The 20,419-nt window shown below is 44.6% G+C and overlaps 2 protein-coding genes across 2 annotated transcripts in view; one reads left to right on the forward strand and one right to left on the reverse strand.

The window, feature by feature from the left end:
- LOC126565704 (bolA-like protein 2) overlaps positions 1–14,010 on the forward strand; it is a 139,518-nt gene extending 125,508 nt beyond the window's left edge. Inside the window, exon 4 of the mRNA XM_050222907.1 lies at positions 14,000–14,010. The gene's annotated coding sequence lies outside the window, so the exon portion shown is untranslated. The remainder of the gene's footprint in view (positions 1–13,999) is intronic.
- Positions 1–20,419, reverse strand: part of LOC126564149 (box A-binding factor-like) — a 203,606-nt gene that overhangs the window by 105,441 nt on the left and 77,746 nt on the right. The window lies entirely within an intron of this gene.

The raw sequence follows: 20,419 nt of genomic DNA on the forward strand, positions 1-20,419 counted from the left end.
AGGTGCGTTGAATTTGAGCACTCGTGATCGAACTCCACCGAAGCTCGACAGGGTGAAGCTTTCACTTCTCACGGGGGTGCAAAAATACTTCGATCGCAGTGGGAGTAAAATTTCGATTAAGAGTTATTGGAGGTATGGACAACACAAACAATGCAATGAAATTGATCTCTTTAAGTCATACTTTTGAAATATGCTAAATATAACTTAAAAGGATCATTTAAGGGAAAAACTTTATACACCTTGCATCTAATGTGTATGGATTTATCTCCTAAGCTATAAATCTAAACATTTTATTACGTCCGTAACACTCTTAATAACAGGAAGTTATAGCAAAATAGTGCACCGAGAAGCAAAAACAACTGATCAGCAAAAAGGGGAAAGATGCAAACCATTAAAACTTTTACCACAATAAGCTCATTAGCAAGGAAACGTTACGTTAAATGAGAACAAACCCTGCAAAAAGCAAACCACCCATTCCGCTGTACACCTCTATCGAGTTTTTACCTTCTTTTCTTTATGAAATGTATCCATCCTTAGAAAAATGCAATGCGTATGATTGCTGACGGTACTGGCGCTGCAAGCTGCCGAGGTTCATATGCAAAAATCTTCGGAACCTATCACAAAATATGTTTACCATCGTCGACCACATCAAACCATCCTGTGACTTGTGTAATCAACCGATGCAGAAAAAGAAGCAAACCTCTTGCACATGCGAAGCAGAACGCAAAAAAAATAGCCGAGCAAAAATAATTAAACCCATAAAAGGCGTAAAACCGTTGATTGGACTACGTGCGCTCGGAGTACGTGCGCACCGCAGTGAGTAGTTTGCATTTTGTGCGCATGCAGATTTTTACAACGCGCTATCGTACACTCACACCGAAGGTATGTGAAGCCAGCCCGCAACCGCAGATAGACGACCGATCGATCGATCTTCGAGTGTCGAGTGGTGAGAAGAGCATTTCAATGGTGAGGGAAACGTGAAAAAAATTTGAATACACCTTCCTTTTATTTTTCCCTCCCCGAGAGGATTTTCTTCTAGCAACACGCCTGGGAACAACTTTTCCTCATCACTCTGTCACCTTTCTGCATCGTCTTTACGGACCGTAGGGACACATCTGACTAGGTAGAAACCCTGGGCTTGTGAAATAGATTTAGCTATCCTCTACGGGTCCTGCTTCGCGTCCCTGCCTTCCATTTTTCCCACCTACACTGCCGCTAGGACCAGAGGGTGATCTTATACCGCCGGCGAGCGCAGGTGAACGAGCCCGTTGTCAACCTGCACGGCAAAACGTTCCATTTTGGAGCGAAAGGATGACGTTTAACGTCAAAGTTGGTGGTGTGCCTTTGATTTCGTACCGCCACACGATTGTGCCGCGGCAGCTCATGAACGAGACCCACCAGCATCAACATAACGGGCGGTGAAGTTCCACTTAAAAATGGGCAAAAATTGGCAAAATATAACGACTCCCAACGAAACTGGATAACTGAGGCACCCCCTTCGGGTACCGGGGTGTTGAGAAAAGTGTAAGAAGTTGTTTTGAAAACTTCGCCTTGTAGAGATCCATTCTTAGTGGAAGGGATCCGCACGGCTACGGATGAAGTACAAAACACTAACGAGCTTAATTCGGTTGAACCGGTCGCTAATGAGTTCTATCGGCTGCAAGCGGTAATTGAATGCATTTTGAATAAATATAGCAAGTTCGGTAAGCGCTCACCGTACATACGTTGCGTTGGGGAACAGGGTAATCGCTCAAACGCGACATAAAGATCCCGCACATTCACACACGGTTAGCCATTCCGAGGCTGTTAGAAAACAGATAAATCTTAACTGTACATAGTCCCTACGTCTACCTGTTTGGTTTTCGAACCAAATGCCCCGCAAGTAAAATGAACCACGATCAATAAAAAGGAATTCTATGTGATAACGACGCTCTTTAATAATTAAATAGCGGAATATTTATCACCTCCGTTCTCTCTCTTTTTTCGTCGACAGCATCCATCTCCGATATTCCCCATGGCCATAGCATCTGTTTGTGTCCATTATCGAAACCTGTTGTTCCTAGACCCTACCACTGCAATGCACTAGAGCCATAAATTACGAGAACCTAAATCGTTTTTTTATTATTTTCTTATAATTTCTTCTTACCGGAGGTCCGACTCCGTTCCATACTGGTGGCGATGGTGCAGTAAGATTGATAAGTGGGAACAATAAGTACCATAATTGAATAAGAAATCCTCTACAATGTTGCATAAATCAGATAAACTTTCCGTCCAGCAATTTGGAGCATCGAAATACAAACTGCCCGATGGCCGGGATTCCGGTAATGGACGAGCAAACTGTCAACGTGGTTCGCAAAATCACTAAACCATCCAGCGCTCCGATACTCGGTAGCATCTGAAGAGCACAGAAAATATTGATATTCAAGCCATTTCGGTGCTATAAACGACTCGTACAACGCTGATAAAAACGGTCCGAGTCCTAGCTGGATGCAAAACCCATTCCGTTGCGGTTCGACGGTACCAGTGGCGCACTGCGACCACAAACGTTCGCCGAGTTGGTCGCTGGTCGTCAGCGAGATTTCATCTCGTTCGCAACAGCTCGCTCGCGATGACGATGACGACCACGACACAACGACGACGGCTACGACGATGATGATAATGAAAATAACGTAAATCACGGTGGCTATAACCGTTAACGCGCGGGTACCACCCTATCGGCCGGTACGCGTCGTTACCCTTGCCCGTTTGCGTGTGCTATCCACAAACTGCTGGAACACCACCATTTCAGACCCGAGCATGACATTTTACGTTCATTTACCTTTTTTTTTTACAGCTGGAAAGCTTGAACTATCCGGACAGGCTGACACACCCCTACCGCGGACCGGGAAAGATCGGGTACGGAATCCGTGCAAAATCGCTACAGCTGCGTGATCCAGTATCAAATTGCTCCTGCAACCATCAGGAGCTCTTGCCTCCGACCGTATCCACGAATCCCCGCACAATTTCTTGTGAGGGACAATTTGGTCCACTACCGTTGAATTCGCATGCGCTTCCTCTTATCGGACCCGATCCAAGTGGTCTGGAAGCCTACCGCAACAACTATCGCTCCGTGCGCAAAATGGAAGCGGCATGGGGTTGGAAGGAATGAAGACTTTGAAGTCTTATCCTCCGAGTGTTCACACGGTGTGAGAGTATGGCGTCCCAAGAGCTGAAGCGTTTTTGTTGCTGTCTCTCTGTTTTCGCACACCTCTTATTCAACCATTTTTTTTTACCCCCTCGATGTCCGGACACCGATACGGTGGGTCCTACTTTTCTCAGGCATCACTATATTTACCTTACTTTATCACCATCGGAGAGGAGCCACCCGCCCATCCTTGGGTACAGTTGTTTCTTATCTCGCTTCCCAACCATCCCCGATGAGGTTTTCGCTGCGATGCAGCCATTTCTTCTCGCTGGCGTGCCCTCCCCTTATCGCGATACGGCTTTCTTGCTGGTTCCCCGGTTTTGCCCCAAGGTATCACACCAAACCGTGCCATAAATGCATTCGCAACTCCAACGCGTGTATACCGTGTATGTATCTTCGGGACGCTCGGCAGACTGTAAAGCCAGCGACCGGAGAGGGACAATTAACGATAAAAATGATAAAAGTCGACCGTTGCTGTATGAACTCCCGCGAGTACTACGGTAAGGATTAACAGGGGCTGACTGGGGCTGCGAGGGCGTCCATCTACACCGGGAACCATTCGCACGGAACGTGGACCCACTCTCGCATCGTTTTGGGTACATGGAAGCGAGAAACGCAATGAAACGACCCATCCGCCATGCTGTCCGTTTCACAGCATGTGCTCTACAAAGCACTATAAACCCTCCCGAGCCCGGACGGTGTGTTTATGGTAGGAAAATGTGTTTGTGCGCGCGGAAAACTCATTTGAATAAGGTAGAGTTTGGTTCGGTTCCGCCGTTCGGTATCGTTATCATGGGGCCATGATCGCTCGGGCAAACGCTTGGAACGGAACGGCATGGGTGGGTTTTTTTTTCTGTTCACATTTTTTTCCTATTAGTGTTAGGAAGCCCAAAACACAAACAAAGTTACCAATCTACATTGCGTTCACGGGAGTGAAAAACAAACGCAACAAAAAGTAAAATAAAACAAAGAGACAAAAAGCCCCACACAGAAAAGAACAGGAAAGCGTTCCATCTGATTTCCATGATGCGTCCCCGGTAGTGGGACCAGTCCCGGGAAGTGTGTGTTTGTGTATGGGGCAGGAAAACAATAAAATATGTTACCCTTCTCAAAGCTTTGCCCGTCTACGTGCTACCTCTCGTATGCAAAACGGTGGAAAAATGCACGTGCATTAGGAGCAGAGCCAGGCAAATATAATCTGGTAGCGACAGGATGCGGAATGGCAAAACCATTTCGTGATATCTATGATAACGAAATACGGAAGGTACCCCGAGCGTAAGGAACATACAAATGTAAACGATACGACGCTTCCGATCCTGGCCCCACTACGTGCGGCGGCCGGAATGCATGTTTGGGAAATAAAATGCTATCGAAGATGGGTTTTGCCACCGGACGATACCGGGCCGGATGCGGAACAGCCAAAAACGATGCTCTCAAATGCAAATAAATTACACGCCACGGTACAAAGACAAAGCGCGACCGTAGTGCAGCGTACACGGCAAGGAAAAGGAAACCATCGGTTATAAAAAAAAAAAACAAAACCCCTTCCCGCACAAAACAAGCTCTGCAAACGATGTACTACGAGGGAAATGATAGAATGTGCTTTAAGCCGTTCTCGTTTCTCTGTGCTGCTGGAAGAAATTTTCCGTTTTTTTTTTTTTTTGTTGTTTTTGGGAAAGTGCAGCTAAAGTACAGCAATAAGGCTGGCTCGATATTTTGGCAAGCACACCATTGAACGAACACAAAACAGGCACCGCGCACCCCGCGTGATAAAAACCCAATTTTTCAATGAATGTTCTTTCATCACTGGTGGCCAACGCCCTCGGTCTGGCAGTGTAATGGCCCAGGCATGCCTCCGGAAAGTGGTGGGCGGGAAATCGTGTACTGCACCGATACGGTTTGAAGCGTTTCGGGAGGCAGAGCAAACGATCCAGAAAAGGTTGGTAGCTATGGAAGCATAAAAATACTTGTGTCTATTCTTTCACGCCTCATATTTTCCGAGGCATCTGCTGCCTTTGTGATCCGTATTTGAGGCACTGCACGTCTCGTTTGGTGGCGATGTTATCGATGGTGCTTTGCGGAACTTACCTGCAAGGAAAGAAGAACGAAAATTAATTGAATCCTTTCAAAATCTTTTCATTTAAGTGTGAGTTATTGTATGTGATTAGGACATGGGAAATATGTGGTAAAATAAAATAAGAAACGGTAAGAACAATAAAGAAAAATTGACCAGGTCAGGACGATCAATAATGAATGATGCCTATCAATCCGATGATTCAATGACTGCTAACAAAAACCACAAAAATGGTAGAGCCACTGGACAAAATGTAATTGAAATAGAGAAGCCACAATGCACGCCCACAGTCCTTCTGTGAGGAGGTAGAATGTGTCTTCATAAAGGGCAACTCTTTCTAATGACATACAGTCAAACTGTGACTGTTTTATCCCTTGTCCAAAAGCTTCAAGATGCCCTTGTGGGCAGATACTTCTAGAAACCATTTGGGTCAGCATGTCCTGAGCAAACCTCATGAGGTTTTCACCTGCCATTCCTTGCTTTCTGGTATTGATTGATATAGATAAAGTATTGTTACGTAAGTAAGTATTCTTCCTGTTAGCAACTAGCACAGACCAGCCGATCACTAGTCGAGAATAAACATCTGCTCTATTTCTGATGGCATGGTCTAGGGAGCTCAATCTACAATAGAGTAATGAGACTCTTTAGATATTCTGGACCTCCTCGTAACTATTCTTGCTTCTTAGTACTTGAATATTTACTTGTGTCTTAAATTACTCTTAACTGAATTGTCAGGCATCTATACTGGAGAGAAGTTTCAGTCTAGGGAGATGCCGTACTTATTTCTCGCCTGGAGGGGAGGAATATTCCGCGCATAGGGAGGAATATCCCTGCTAAATCCCTGTATAAAGACAGGTAGAAGTGCTTCGGTGTCTAGTACAATGAGCTCATCAACAGTTTTTCCTCAGATCTGTTAGATAGATCTTTATTATTTACGTTATTCTAACTACGAAACAATAATTTTCGGATTATATTCAATGGACAAAACGTCAATCATTTGCAAGCTTAACAAAACAAAAAACTTCCTCTATTGCTTCCCGCATGCTTGCGTTTCACACGATCGTCTAGCAGCAGGATCAACTATCATTTATATCAGGTCGATCGTGAGCTCACCTTACGCAACGATCCGATCCGACGCGTAAAGCAACCCCCGATCCAACCGAACATTATGCTCTGACCCGGGGTGATCGAAATGTACAAAAGTGGTGAATTTATAGTGAATTGATCGTGCCCCGCTTTGACTACCCTCGATCGCCCTTCCCTTCATGATTGTCTCCCCTAATTTCTCAACCCTAGCCCCTCCACAGGCGCGCTGGTTCGATTGATCGATTTGAGAGCATCGGATCGAGTTATCATTAGCCACCACAGCCGCACAGTACCGGTGCCCAACTGGTGGTATAATGATGGGTGAGTAAAAAATTTGATTTGCTTACATCGGGTGTCGTTTGCAGTGCAGCAAAAGCGGGCAACACAGCCTCAGCGAGCGAGATTTGCGCCCAGACAGTCCCGGGTGAACTCATCGGCCGGCTTGAAGAAACAGATGTTCGAAACCGAGCGATAGAGAAAGGGAAAAAGGTGTGAAAACTGATGCAATGATCAAATCCGCGTTCAATGTCGGTGATGATTTTTTGCTGCCATCATGTACACATTACAACTCATTGCGCTTCGCACATTCGCACAGCATGGTGGCTGAATGACCGTCGATAACGAACGGGCAGAGGTAAAAAAAAACCGTACACGCGGGATTAGGGTTTGCGGAGTTGCGTAAAAATTGTCCATCTGGAGCGCAGCGAGAAGAAAAAAAAAACCACTGCCTCGAACTCGATTCGAATCGGACCCGAGCGTTCGGAGTGTGCGTTTGGTAGGAAAAATTGGTATAAGCCACCGGCATCACACTTTGATTAATGATGCCTAATCTCGCCGACACCGGAGCCATCGCAAATGGTAGTCGGATTTTTTGGTTGTAATCCACATCAATCCGACTGAACGCAAGTAGCTACAGGTGCAAATAAATACGATCAATGAAAAAGATTGATCACTTCACACGTCATCAGGGGCCGCAGGGCTGGAAAATTACCTAAACTTTCTAATGCAACTCCATTGGTCCGTTGTTTTTGATTTATTTTTGAATGTTTTTTTTTTAAGTTACTTTGGATGGTCGACCAAGCAAAGAACGTGAAGTGTAACAAACGTTCATATGAAATCTATTTAAGAAAATGAAAACGCTCAAGTAAGAAGTAATTTAATTTAAACTTGCAACACTCATGTGCAGCAGTGGCCAATCGGATAATGACCCACGCATTCACTTCAAAGTGCTAGTAAAATATATCAACGCACACGTTCGTTCGCAATAGCCCCAGTTTTTGTGCCAAATAAATTATTTCGCACGTAATACGCTAAACATAAGTGAACTGTTTCACCATTTCCATGCAAATCGTTCCACAATCAGCACTTTCTGTGTGTTGCTGCGAAACCATCATCACATCATATCGACAGGAAAAAATTACGATTAAGTAAGTCTGGTTCGATGGGGGCCATCTGTTTGAGGGAGAGAGAGAAAAACACGATTTTCCACTCAGCGATCGCCAAACAAGTAATGAGAGGACATTAAGCACTTCAACATCCTAAGTATGGATATAGTTGTGTGTATGTAGCATTTTCTACGTCGTTTCTAACATCATTAGAATCTTTGGCACTCCTAACTTGAGGATGGTTCCCTCAAGGGTTGCAAAAGAAGGCACTGGTTATTATGATGAGGAAAAAGGTACGAAGCAGATCAGGAAGGCTGAGTAGCGACGCCATATCATTGATGAAACCATCAATTTCGAACTGATTTAATTTTCGATTTGTAATTTGTGAGCTCAAGCACGCGTGTGAGCTTTGATGCAACACAGCAACGGGTGTAGGGGCCGACACAAAATCTTCACCTCAATTCTACACCCGTGTGTGTGTGTGTGTGTGCGCGTTGATGAAGGTGCGAATAAAAACGACAAGAAAAATATATGAACACCATTATCCCTCTCTTTAAGGCATCTTCAACAGCTACTCGTTTTGAAAATTGTTGGTAAAGCTCGAAAAAAACACACACTCCCAACACCGACCGTTTGCTTCATGATCAAATTATCTAATTTTGAAATTATCGATCAGGATCAATTGAACGCCGCCGATTAGGTTACCGAGCGATAAGCGCGCAGCTCGAGAGCAATTTTGCGCTCCGCCTCAGCAGCTCGCAACGTAACAGCGGGAGCATTGGCGTTTTGTGCCTTTGCTTGCCATTTCCACCACCACCCAGCGCGTAAGCCGCAGGGTGAAAGAAATCGAATTTGAAAATAAAAATAATAAAGATACCCAATCTCGGGGCGAAGGCGCGAAAGGCCATCCATGCCTTTAAAATGGAGCTTTAGAGCAAAGCACGTAAACTGGCGTATGAAACAAAACCGGGAAGTACACAATCGATTGCAACACGATTGGATGATCGACTCCCGCCCTTGCATACCCATAGCTTGCTCACCCTAACCGTGCTAGCAGATGTGCTGAAGACAAAAGAAAAAACCGAGTTTTCCGAGGAAAAATAAATGCTTTAACTGCACCCCGTAAATGGGTCGAGATAGACGAACATTTTCGTCCAACCGAAAAATCCGGTAAAGATTCATTCTTGGGTTTCTAAATTTAATTGGAAAATATGCTACTACCCACTCGCCGCTCCCTTTCCCTCTCCGGATGGTTGGTGATGCTCGTCCGATAGAAGATGATAAGCCTCGCTTTCTTTTTAACAATATCTGCTCTCGTTTTGTTCCAATCTGCCCCATATCAGCGTTTGATTAGCCAAGCGTTGAAAAGTTCATTTTCAGCTCATGGTAACGACAGTTGGCCGCCGGTGGGAAAATTAAGCGCAACGGTTCCAACAGGCTCAGCAAAAAAAAGAGGCAAAAACCCCCAGAAAGATTCGTACGGCACAATAAAGATGTTATTAAAGTGCGTGCCGAACTTTAAGCACGTTTGGAGCGTTGGTTGAGATGTTGGAGATTTTTGAAAGCCGACACGTAGTTGCCAAAGAATTTGAAGCTGCTGACTGAGGTAAAGCTTTGTTCCGGGATTATTGCGTTCTGGCAGATGGTTGATTCAATGAATTTAACAAGAATATGGAAAAATTGTACTTAAGCCTCAACTTAAAAAAGCCAACATTTAAAAACTAACATTTAAATAAAAACTAGGTAATTTTAAGTTAGAAAAATACAGTTCAAATAAATATAAAATCTCAATACTAATTTATCGAATGTCCCTGGACTTCGTTTAACCCGTAGCTGGTTAGTCAGCCCTGCGTTGTCCCGAACTAGGAATGAGAATTTAAACTGAAACCAGATTCTCCTAAATGTCTGGACAACAAATTGAGGAAATTAACATCGGCTTACAAAGACCAGGTCCAAATTTAACAGAAATATTTTACAACAACGCATGTAAATTTCACTACCGATAAATAATCCTAGAAAACTGTTCTAGCCTTAGATAAAATAATAAAGCTTATTAAAAACGTATCATAAAAATTTTAAATAAAGAAGAACAGCAGATGATCTCAAAGTCCTCACAACGCTTAAAATACTATTAGAAGCTCAATTTTGCTCAATACTTCTTCCCAACTCAACGATTTAAATGTTCATTTTTAATAGACTATCAAAATCATAATCCGTATGATTTGCATGGCGCCTATGCTCGATCAAAATAGCGACCTTTTTGTCTTGGCTCATAAAAAAATACCATAAGTCCCCTTTCCAAACCCGCTGCGAAAAAGCCAAGCAATCAATCCCGGAAGATCCAACGGCGGAAATGCGTTTATGTATAAAACATCAACCGAAAGCCACTCTCGGGCACTGCTCCTCTAAGCTTGCTAACTGGACTCTATTTAACGGCTTGCGAAATGGCTTGCTCTTCGATGTGATGTCCCGCTTCGGATGGTCGTAAATGTCGTACTAAATCATGCAAAAAAAAAAAAAAGAAAATCTTTACCCTCATCTCGCCCGATATAAGGTACGCAAAAAGAACGTCCACCAGTGGTTCGGAGAATAGCATAAATCAATCTCTTTTTTTGCAGTATAGAAAAAAAACCCTCAACTTAGAGAGATAGATAAAAGATGAGGACATAGACTCGTACGCACACACACAAACATAACATCATGTGGGAACATTAATAACGCCATAATCCATCTGCAAGCGGATATCAACAAATTTTATCTTGCCCCGCGGCGCGGACAGTTTGAAGCTGGCCCGCGCGGAGTGTTTATGTAAAACATGTCAGTCAATTTTAGAGGCCTTTTTTTGCCTGATCTTTCTACTCCACTGCTGCGGCCGTCGCACCCGATCTAAGGGTGTGCACAATCGGCCGCGTTAGAATTGAAACGAGTTGAAACTAGATAAAGCGCGTCGCACAACTTCAGCTGGATGCTGAAGTAGTCTATACGGGGAGACACTGGTGGCATGCACGGTTCGGTGTGCGTTTGTATGCTCGTTTGCTCCCTTCGTAGTTTCGCAATTCATGACTCATTCCGGCCGCGGAGCCGGTCTTGCGATTTGAACCGCAAGACCGCTTCCACGAGAGGGGTTTCGGTTTTGACAAGATCAATCCTGACTTCATCATCCTCCGATTGCTGTATATGTGCGTGTCCCCGAGGTGAGGTGTCTTTCCGTGTGCTTGTATGCGTGTGTGACACTCCTTTAGAAGAAAGATTGATCCCGTATTGCCTGCGGGCACATGCGCGGATCTTAACGTTTGTGGAGGCGTCGTCGCGCCATAGACCGCGATTGCTGGGCGACTTATCGTCGGGTCCGGAAAACGGAAGGGACGGGGGCCGGGAACCGGAGCTGCTTGTTGTCTTCCCCGACGAGAGTCGAGTGTCATTTGCGTGGGTTGCGACCAACGTTAAGCCTGTTGCGTTATTACCGATCGCTAAGCCCGGCCTCAACGTCCCATCCCAATACGCAGCAGCACTTGCCCACGATCACACGTTGGCCCGCGATCGGCTTCTCCCGCAGTCAAATTTAACCTCACGATACGAAATTGCGCATATGTGACGAGCCATCCGTCAAGATTGGCGAGTGCGAACCGGTAAGATTCGACGAAGTTCGCGTACGTTCGTGAATATAGTTTTATCATAAAAATGACATCAGATTTAAGACGCCGGAGTTTGTTGCTCTTGTCATTGAACCCCTGAATGCGTACTGAAATTTTATTTGATTGGAAATTTCATCAACAAAACAATCAGAATTATTGGAATAAAATTTAAATTTCAATTACTTTTTTGTCTATTTTAAGGAAATATCGTAAAGCCTTTTTTAATATGTTCTTTCCGTCAATAATATTTTGACAAGCGTTTCAATTCACGATTCAACGTTGAATGGACAATTGCAATATAGAATTGTACAGATAGAATATTATAGAGCAATGGTGGTTCTGTTATCAGAGCACTTAAAAATGTATGACCATGAGATCGTCCAACACATCCTGAGCAGAGTCTAGAAATTGCTAGAACACTATTACTTCGTCCCGAAACTCCTGTACCATCACGTAATGTTTAATAATATTAAATACTTAAAAGAGCTTTACATTCATCGATTAAAATCTACGATATTCATGTTAATATATCATATATACTCTCAAAACACGATATGCTTTAAGCACTATTCATTTAGAAATTGAAATAACGAGCAATCCTTCTTCATGCCCATTGCACACAAGGGTTAAAATGGTACCGAGAGAGGCTTTGAAGGATTGATTGGCAAACTTCACCATTTGATGGATGTTTGGGTCGATCGGTCGGACAAGATAGGAAAATGAAAATGTTTTAATGCATGTCTCTGAGTATGTTTTATTGCTTTCGCTTCTTCACATTTTGTGCTTCTTCGTCCGGACCAACCGTCATCGTTATCGGGGCCACCACCAGGGTGTGGGAGTGGTGATGCGTGGGTGCGCAGCGCATGACGAACGAAATTGAATTACAATCGATTAAAAAACTCTCGTCATGTCACTGAATCATCTTCCATTCGCTGGATGTAAATCGGAACCACAATCGTTTATTAAATGGAAATGAAGCCGAGAAAGATTACAGGCGAACATCGTATGTACATCGAGCTGTGTCGAAAAATATTTTATGATGGATTTTATCATTTAAAAAAGGTGCTTACTACACGCACGACTGACGGTTTCATTTTACCAAATTTTGTTCTTTAACAACTTGATCGCAAGTTCTAGAAAAGCTGCTCAGAAATTCAAACAGTAATTACACGTACATTGATAATCGCATTCATCCCAACAGAAATCTTCTCTAATGACCTCATTTCCAAAAATTTCCAACGATCGCCTCTGCCAGGTGAATCAGCGGATCTTGTCCCTCTTCCACCAAATGACGAAACCGCACACATCGTGCACAAATAATTTCGATGCTAGAGCGTCTATTACACCGCCGTTCTCAAGTCGTTGTGTGCGTGTGTAATCATTGTCGGTTCCATGCAGGGCTGTGCCACACATTAACGCACGGTAAAACGAGCAACTTGCATTTAGCCACGATGCATCCCCACCACACAAGGCCCACCACCACCACCCGTCAAACCTTGCCGCTAATGATGATTATGCGGTGCAGTCTCATCATCATTTTAGAGCCCATCAATAGCTCACCGGTTGACTGTAAACATAAAACGCGGTCGAATCAGCTGTCAGGTGCAGGGTTGTCTGGTTGTTGTTTGTGTATAATAATGTTTTACCAACGACACCATTAATGTATGCATACACACACACTCCATGCCCACGGTTGTTGATAAACCGGTGCAGATGTTGCAGCATAATCATATCTTTGGGTGACTAAAACTCAAGATAAATTTAAGGATAATGCGCATGTTGGTAGCATTGTACGTTCGAACAGTCATATTGGTTAGTTTTACAAGAGTTGCTACAGTGCAGCTCTTTAAATTCGGGTTTGTGCATTCTTTTTAGATGGACTTTTGCTCTAATATTTCCTATCCACGTCCATTGCAGCGCAATGCTTGTAACAATTTAAATTTTGCTGTATTGCGAAAAACGCTCCCTCTTTACATATCGTGTGTGAACCTCCACTTTCTTTACCACCCTCCCTCCGGTAGCAGTTTCTGCTGCTATCACATGCCATAAGCGGCGCTATCACATCCATCAAACCAAAATTCCATTACAACACTTCCTCCTACCCAACACACAACACACCGGCGTGCACATTCAATTCCAGCTGAATCATAATAACAATAAAAATGCAGAAAAAGCACACACCACCCAGCGGTGTACGAATTGGCGACGGCAGCATTAAAACTCGACCGATTTGCTGTACGTTCAACTCGAGGCGCGATGGCCAAAACAACAAGAACCGAATCCGATCGCCTGACCTACATTGCCCCGGTGGGATCGCTGGTGTGCCATGTGTCTGGAGCGGGTGTTTTTTTTTCGGAAGATGAAAAAAGCATTTTAAAAACCCTCCTCCCACAGCACACATGCACGCGTACCTGGAGACAACGGCCTCCTCGCCAGTTGACATGTGGTGGATGTTAATGCGAACGAACGGGTGGGCACGCGCTCGCCGAAGGAATCGTTGGCGGTATCTCCCGTCAATAAACGAGCGCTGACGTATCGCTTTAACCGGCGTGTCCATCAACAGCTGGAGCTAATGGGCAGTAGGGCTGGCAAACAGCAAAAACCCCAACTCTACGCATCCAACATTTGACAGCAGCCGTATTTGAAACATCCTTTTACCGCCGTACCGGAGTCAGGTGTAATCCAATCATTGTTTGGGAGGCCAAGGAAAAAAGCCTCCAGTTCCAGTGTTTGAATTCGAGTATGTCGCTGTTTTCCGGTGTACAATACCGAAAATACAATTTCCGCTCGCAGACAAATAGTCTACTACTGCAGTAAACGCAAATGAAGTCAAATCTATCAGTGCAGTAGCGCTAGTGCCTACGGATACGATTCGTCGTATCGATCAAACATGAACCAAATTTCTGTGTTACATCGCCACAAACATCCACAAAAAAAACCTTGCGTGGGCGTTACTCGAACGACCTAGACAGTAAGGGTAAAAGGGTGATTCGAAGCCGCTTTGGTGTTGTATTTATATGTTGTTTCTTTTCGTTTTTTTTTGCACACTTTCCAATTGTTTTTGCATTGATTCGCGTTTGGCATAAAATAAAAAAAAAAACGTTCCGTCGCAACAGTGTTGCACTGCGGTATTATTTTTTCCCCCATAGAACAAAGAGATATTTCCACTTGCGTAGATTTTTGTCGGTAGCGCACGAACCCATCCAAACGACTGATATCTAGAATAAAAACCAATCTAAGAAAAATTGTAAGCGTAAATGTACTAATATCCAGGAAAAAGCATGTGGAAATCGAACGCTCTCTAGCAAGAAAAACGTTAATTCCTTTTTAATCATTGGAAAGATAATTCCTTAAGACCTTCGCCATCGACCTTAACACCATCGAGATGGAGATAGATAGGGGAAAACAAAACGAAACAGATCAATGCCGCATATTTATACGGCTTTGCTTTTTTACATCAGCAAACACGCCCGAGAAACGCGCACAAGGCCACAACGTAACATTCGATTTTACGAACGAACAAAAATCGATTTCACGTTTTCTTTCTTAATTATTTTGGCAATGCACCAACTGTCCGTGGTAGCCACGTTGATTGTGGGTTGGAAGCGCGCCGCGCACGATGGTTAGATTTTTTGGCAAACCAAAGATGCCCGGAGTGCTACAAGAAGGCGTTACAATGTGTGAGACAGCCGGCGAACGTTGGAAACACTCCAATCGATAAAATGGAGAAGAGACAAGACTTGACCTGGTGCTAGGAGAAATTGAAATCATTAGGCAAGAAGAAAACGGATACTTCAAGTAGGGTTTACATTTGCTTGGCACAGATAAGCGTTTGCCATTGAAACGGTATAAACTTATTAGTGGATTTTAAGAATTCTTATCACACTTCTAAGTCTAGAACTTAAAACAATCGCTCAGGAACCAGGAAAGGCAGAACACGGTAAAACTAGCTACCCAAATATCTGTCCATCAAAACGAATTTCTTTAACCTAAATTTTATTTTTTCCTATCTCTCTCGCTCTCTTTATTTTGTCGCAATACAACCAACATCCCCCAAAACTTCAAAACAATGAACCATAAATTGGAATTCAATCTCCCGGTAAATAATCCGACTTCTTTTTACTCTGCTCCGCAGCACGAAACACAAACTGAAAAGCATAAGCGCATCGCTGCTGCTGCCCTGCCAGCCAGCCCGTGAGCCACCCAGGCCAGGAAACGTAAATCGGTTTGGTTCATTCACCAAAACTTTGGGTCGTCCATCATAGCATGGAAAGGCGCGAGAGCATGATTATTACATAAAACCGCAATAAATTACTCATTGTCTTTCGATGACTAGGACGGGGTTGCGATCGTGTCGGTGATGAAGGTGACGGCGGCGAGGTGGCAGTGGATCAAACGATAACAAAACATGGCCGAGAGAAGCAACAGCAAAAAAAAGTGAGTGTGTCTGAAACGCAAAACAATTCCCCACAAATACCCCCAAAAATCATTCATCCAACCAAATCCAGATAACATTTATACCGTTTCTTAGTATTTTTGTTTCTGTTTTGGCCATACTTTTTCGTTATGCTGTTTTTGCCCTGTTTCTTTGTGCTTTCGATACACACCATGCCCCAACGACGACGGCGAAGGCCACCAAATCGAATCAGATGCCGAAGAAGGGTCTTCTACATTGCTGAGAAAAAAAAATGCCTGATGAGAACACTCGCTGTGTCGCTTATCAAGGCAGTGATGGTCCCTTGCGGTGTTACACACGCCGCAGACAAGCGAGCCGCGCTTCCCTCGGTATTACTGCCCGAGCCGCGTAACCTTACCCATCTCGTTGATGCTGATGATGGAGGCCGCATAAGCATCAGCATGATTGCAGCGATTTGCTTTCGTTTCGCCGATTTCATCCGACTCCATCGCTGCCCTCGCGCCCGGTAATTGTCCGTGCGCACTCAACCGTCTTGACAGGCTTGCGAGCTGGAACCTTACGGCGTCCGTCCCGTAGGGAGAGTGTACGCACCGTGTGTAAGGAACGTCGCGCAAGAAAGATTCCCCATTTCCCATGTAGCCCCCACCAGCAGACTGAACTGCTACAGGTTGGGATTGCTCTACCTGTGCGTGCGTTTGTTTGGAGTGTGTGATACCGTGCTCTGCGATGGTCCACCGGAAATGACACTCACCTGGAAACGAGAAGAACAAAGAGCGAAAAGGAAACGGAAATGATTAGTGCTGGTGTCTTATGTTTTTCGATTCATTTTACGCTACTTGGCCCCCCTGTCGTGTCCTAGCGCGATCGGAAAGCAAGCGAGCAAGCTGAGAAGAATCCCATCGACATTTCCCTAGATTAACTTAAAACGTTACGAAATTGTGAAAAATCACAGTGCGTTCCATCAGCGTAATTGGGCAATTGAATTTGGAAAATGAGGGCAAGCTGTCGTAGGAAGATAATCTTACAATGAATTTCTGCTCGCTACGAGGAAGCTCCTCAAAAGCCACCGAAGGCAACAAGTCAACTGAACCTGCGCACAATCGTGCGTGACATCACAGCCAAAGAGATAAGAAGTTCGTTTAACGTCAGTCAGATTTTACTCTCGATTTCATCAGGTTAAAGATAAATCTTTACCAACAATCACCTGTATCGTTAGGTAGCGTTTCTTCACACGCAAACCTCAGCAAAACTACCTTCAACAACATGCCTCCTGAATGTGTCTTTTCTGCCACCAGAAAACAATGCTTCCTGTTCCATCCGCAACCAGTGTCTGTCGTGCGCACTATGCGGAAAAGATAATTTATCAATTTCCGCCGTGTTTTAGGCTTTGCAACGCGTGCGACAGCACACATTGCTGGACTCAGACAACCGTTGGACCAGCTACGGCCGGCTGACTGATGCGTACAGTTCGGGACTAATGTTTTCCCAAAAAGGGCTGAGCTTAAAACGATCTGAAGATGAAGGTTCTGGCTTGAATCGATTCTTCGTGGAAGAACCCAGACTGAGCGATACGGCCGCACGGCTTGACAGCTCAATCAACAGCATAAGTCAAACATCAGCCAGTCGAACCTTTCCACAGACGGTGTGTGAACAAGACCGAAAAGCCGATATTCTTGCCGTGATGCAGGCAACAAGTCTGTGCATCTCATACTAAGCCTGAGACAAAGGACGTGATGTGTTTTTTTTTTTTTTTATTATCGATTGGCTCCTATTTTACCAAAGTGTTTGCTGTCAGCATGTCATCAATGTCATCAAACCTTTGGCAAAATAGATATCTGGTGTAAGCTCAAAGTTACGGCATCAAGAAACAAGACGACGGTAACTAATTGGCTAGAGCAAAATAAAGCTATTCCTTCTCAAAACAAGTAGTGTTGAAAGGGAATAAGCAATCGTTCACCTTAAAGCGCACTACATAACAGCAATAACAAAATGTTTTTTGAGAAAATAAACATGATAGTAAGATGGGGCGTAGTATAATCCGTACCCGATGCGCTTTACTGAGTGATATGTTCTAGATGGATTTGGAAATAAACCTTACACGATTTCCTAATTTCACTCGACACATAACCTAACACCATGCCCAACATGCGTTTGATGCTAACCTTCCTCACAGAGAAAAAAGAAACCCACCATCTATGTCAACGTCACACTGCAGCGCGAGACAACAGCGGGCCCGACCCGCGGGCAGCTGTTGCTATCAGTCAACCAGTTAAGAAAAGGTGTCACAGACCTTACAACGGTTTTGGTTTGCGCTAACCGACACCATCAACGTCGGGCTGGTGCTCTGCACAGAACATGACATTTCTCTCGCTTTTTAACATTTTTTTTTTCTATTCCTCAGGGTTCTGTACAGATTTCCACACGCATAGATCACTTCTGAACGAAGCGATTATAAATATCGGTGGCGAAGGTGAGGTATGCGCGAGATTTTGGAAATGTTTCGGCATTCCACGGCAATCTCACACATGAATGGGAAAACGAAACAAAAACCCCAGTGTCATCACGTAAGGGGGGGAGTAGCACCCGAAACTGATACCGATCTTACATCAGCATTTTGTCAACGCTGCTGACGCACAGAATTTCGTTTCCATCAAAACATCAACGGTGAAACATTTTAATAACCATAATAGCACGGCTCTTTTGATTTAGCTCACTGGCGTCGCGAGCGTTGATGTCAGTAGCGCACAGCGTGATTTCATTACCGATCGGCTTCTCGCTACGGTTAGCTAAAACACATCAGAAATACATCACAAAGATACGGCAGTCAAGTCGATGAGTTAATTTAAATTCATTACCACTGTTCATTACTATACCCTCCCGGACATTAGCTCTTGGGTGCCGCTCTCGACTAATGATGTCTTCCAAACTCCTCCAACACCATTCACCATTTCCTGTGTAAAGCAAACAACATCCTTCGCACGAGCGACTCCCGTCTTCTGATAACTGTGACTCATAGCGCGAGCTCAGCTGAAGAATAAAAAGCCATTCACACAAGAACCATCACGCTACATTACGCCATCTTCTACAGCAAGGGGATGTAGTGCGCACACTTTATCAGCACACATCCATCTCTCTCGAGTCTTGTCATACCCTTCGCTGCCCCACTCACATTCTTTCCTCACATTTTCTTCCGCCTTGCGTGTATCAGGGCTTCCCCGGGACGATGTAGACGATGGCAGCAGCCTCTCAACCGGATAATTTCCATATCCCAAGCTCCACAATTGACACACGGAGCGACTCGCCCCAAAAAAGGCAAACTTTACCATCTAGCGCGACATTGTCAGAACCTGGCCGGATGGGTATGCTCACGTCTCGAGAAACACTGCCCGATGCTGGTTGCAGCAGACATGGGCATGAACAAGATGGCATATGGTATCGATGGATTGTGCGAATGAAATGCGTACCAACCAGGGCCAACTAACATGGCAATGGACTTGTAAAGAGGCTCAATCCCAGGATCAGATCTACAATTACTGTCGCCGTCCGCACCCTGCGGTTCTCTCAGAGCCTTCAACCCATAGTAGTAGCTGCCGTTTAGCAAGCACGTTTGCCAACTGAACTGATACGAGCGATTCTTGCTCGAAGGGAAAGGCGAAAAAAAGATATAGATAATTCGCGAATGACGCACCGTGCCTGAAAATAAGCTACGTCCACGCACATGGTAGTGTGGTGGCTTAACGAAATCTCCATAAAGAGCCCATACTCGAAATCAGCGTTACACGGCGATCCATTAGATGGAGGTCGCTGCCGGCGGCTGAATCTGGGAAGTAACTCAAAAGGTAATCAACTGAGCGCGCTCCCACAGCAAAACCTTTTGTTACTTTACGAGCTCAAGTACATTGGCAAGTTCGAGCAGTAAAACGTACCGAGACTTTATATGGGAAGCGTTACTTCAAGGGACTTTTTCATGGACTGCAACACATCATGAAACGTCCAGCAGACCGTGCTCGTAGTAAGTCGGAGCATTATTATCTTTCGGAAGGCAGACAACAATTGCACTAGAAATTCTCCAAACTAGTAAGCTCCACTATTCATGCTCTAGGGGTTGTAGAAATTTACCGAGGGAATGTAGAAATATGCATCCAGCTCGGCCCCGACACAAGCCACAGAAGATAAAGCACGATAAAAATCCAAATCCCCGGAAACACATAAAACAACAGTGGTTGCAGACGTGTGGTTACAGACACTCCACAAACAAAACGCACCGACCAGGCAAAGCTCAAACAACGACCGACCACAACCAACCCGTTCTGCAAGACCTAATTTCTCCTCATACACCATTCGGACACTTGATATGGGTCCCGACCAAAGCCCAGAGGTCGCACGGACCATAATGCAACGTATACGCACCGAAGATCCGAAGACCCCGGGATCTTGTGGTTCAAAAGTTCTTCTGCAAACAACACTTTCATCAGTGGACACACGTCTTGTGCCGTCGGTGAACAGACGGCAGCGCACTGATACGAACGATTCAGACTCGTTATGGTACGCCCCAAAGTACCCGCCATACACCACACACCGCGTGAGTCAAGCCAGGGTGATAAATGCAGAAATAAATATGGCTGACAAAATAAAGCG

This window comes from Anopheles maculipalpis, chromosome 3RL (assembly GCF_943734695.1).
Source record: "Anopheles maculipalpis chromosome 3RL, idAnoMacuDA_375_x, whole genome shotgun sequence".
Classification (NCBI taxonomy): domain Eukaryota; kingdom Metazoa; phylum Arthropoda; class Insecta; order Diptera; family Culicidae; genus Anopheles; species Anopheles maculipalpis.